Source organism: Morone saxatilis, unplaced genomic scaffold (assembly GCF_004916995.1).
Source record: "Morone saxatilis isolate NCDOM2014 unplaced genomic scaffold, NCSU_SB_2.0 Contig22, whole genome shotgun sequence".
Taxonomy (NCBI): domain Eukaryota; kingdom Metazoa; phylum Chordata; class Actinopteri; family Moronidae; genus Morone; species Morone saxatilis.
This window is the reverse complement of record NW_023339785.1, coordinates 14,641,545-14,644,066: the sequence shown is the minus strand read 5'-3', so window position 1 is coordinate 14,644,066 and position 2,522 is coordinate 14,641,545. Positions and strand designations below refer to the sequence as shown.

Genomic DNA, 2,522 nt, shown 5'->3' with positions numbered 1-2,522 from the left:
GACAACAGGATCTAGAACCAGTGACTTTAAGTTCGTGACATCTTACAATGACAACACACTGCCTGCTGACCAGACTCTGAGGAAAAGTCCAAGTGACTTTGCTGATCCGTTCGGAGATTGTGATGGTTCTGTAGAGGTAGGATAATTTTAATGTTGACACAATGCGTTGTGGTTTTAATTGTTCTGCTTCTTAATTAATTTGTTTCTCCGGCTACAGGAATCCTTCGCGTCCTAAATTCAGAAGTTCTTTGTGAATGCTAAGTGAATTTTTTTTTATTAATTTCGGAAATTTGTCTTTTGTTGACTGACTGCAATTTTTTTAGAATCACTAATTGTGTACATTTGCAACTGTTTATTTATTTATTTTCTTCCTTTACTACATTAACTGGCAACAGGTCTTTGCTGTCTCTTTAAGATTTTGTTTTTTTTTTATCTTTCCTTATGTCAAGAGGAATTTTGATGGATTTATTTTGGGGGCCTCATTTCAGAAAGACACACATTGGAAAAATATTTAGCTTATATTTGTAATTCAATTTTTAATGTTTACACAAAGCTTTTGTTGACTTTCTTGATTGGGACTCATTTGATATTAGTAAATAAAAATTACTTGTCTCAATTTAGTACCAGAGGAAAACCTGGGTCTCTTGGAGATTTAAAATTTGGGACGTTTTAACAGTATCGTGCAGTTATGAGTCAGGTAGAGATGTTTTAGTTAATAAAGCGATCAGCATGGCCTTCTCCCCTTTTCTTGTACATTTTTTATTAGTCTTTTTTTTCTTGAGTGTTTTTCAATCACCACTTACTTGGTTATGACTTAACGTCTAATGTCACTGAATGTTAGAAACACTGCAGTTCGCATTCATGATTCATCCTGGGTGTGTGAGTCAAGGTCATAGGTCGAAGTCAGGTTTTGTTTTGTGAAACACTCTTACTCACATTAGTGGAGTCTAAGAGCACTGGCCTCAAACAGTAGACAAACTTCATATGCAACACGTTGGTCTTTTAGTGACAGTGATCCTTCCAAATGTAAAGGCATCTGTCCATGGTACTGAAACACTCCTCATCCATAACTAGATTTGTTTATTTATTTTGCCATACGACTAAAATTGAATAGATACAGTAAATAATAATAATGCAGTCATTGGGGCCATTTTTTCCTGCAGAACAAGTACTTTTACTTTTGATACTTAAAGCACATTTTGGTGATAGCCTAATACTTATGTACGTTCATTTCAGTATGATTTTAAAGGCAGGACTTTTACCCGTAATGGAATATTTTTACATTGTGGAATTTGAACTTCTTTTTAAGGAAGATATGAGTATTTCTTCCACCACTGTCCATGGTGCTGAACCTTGAATCTCTGTTGTGATGTAGTCGAAATTCTTTATCTTGAACTTAAATGATAATTTAAGTTGTTTCCCTAGTAAGACATTGAGGACATGATGATATGTTCATATTCAATCGGATTTTATTCCCTTTTCCCGCATATTACCCATTGAATTGTAGCCTCTCTTTGTTTTGTTTTTTAGCTTGTTCACAGGTAAAATGGACGTGATTAAATATTACAATGATGTGATTTGAGACCTTCTTTTCCATAACACAATACTGTAAATATTTTAATTCAGCTCAGCTGTACTAGGGTGAACAACACCCACATCTCCAAAACGGAGCCAGTTACAATGAATACATCGTGTGTTTCTGTGTGTGTTTTAAGATTTACCGCTCATGCACAGTTCATTTAAACTTGAGTGAATATTATCTTAATGTGGTCCGAGACTTTGTGAAGAATATTTCGAAAAATTGTGAATATAAAAAAGACACTCATGGTGTCGCTGTTGCCTGACAGAAAATGAACACGCACTACTCCACCTACTACGACTAAATGTACATCAGTTGGATTTTTCCCAGAGAAACGATTACATCCACGAACGTGTGTTTGTGAAGACTAGCGCGTGTTGGATTATTCACTAATTTTTGATATATTTACTATTTCACTCTGGACAGTAAATTGTACAAGCTGAAGACGTCGTTTTGTGTCAGGATGGGAGACAAAGGATTTTCAGCGCTTCGTCCGATCCTCTGCTTCGCTTCCTTTATTGTAACGCTGCACCTCGTTAATGGAGACCTGAGTTATTCTATTCCAGAAGAAATGAAACGCGAGTCTGTTATCGGAAATATAGCCAAAGATCTCGGTCTTGATCTGAGAACCTTATCTTCACGAAAGGCCCGTGTTGATTTTGAGGGGACTCGTAAACGGTACTGTGACATTAATCTGAATACTGGAGATTTAATCACATCGGAGAGAATCGACAGAGAAAGCCTTTGTGGCAAGAAACCCTCCTGTGTTGTGAAAGTAGATCTGGTGTTAGAAAATCCTCTGGAGCTTCATCGACTAAGTCTTCATATTCAAGATGTAAACGACAACTCGCCGCAATTCAGGGAAAATTTGATTGAAATGGAAATAAGTGAGTCAGCTGAAAAGGGTAACCGCTTCTCTATCGAGGAGGCCCATGACGCAGAT

The 2,522-nt window shown here is 36.6% G+C and overlaps 1 protein-coding gene across 1 annotated transcript in view; it reads right to left on the bottom strand.

Moving 5' to 3' along the window:
• Window positions 1-2,522, bottom strand: part of LOC118333996 (protocadherin gamma-C3-like) — a 54,586-nt gene that overhangs the window by 49,299 nt on the left and 2,765 nt on the right. The gene's annotated exons all lie outside the window — the stretch shown is intronic.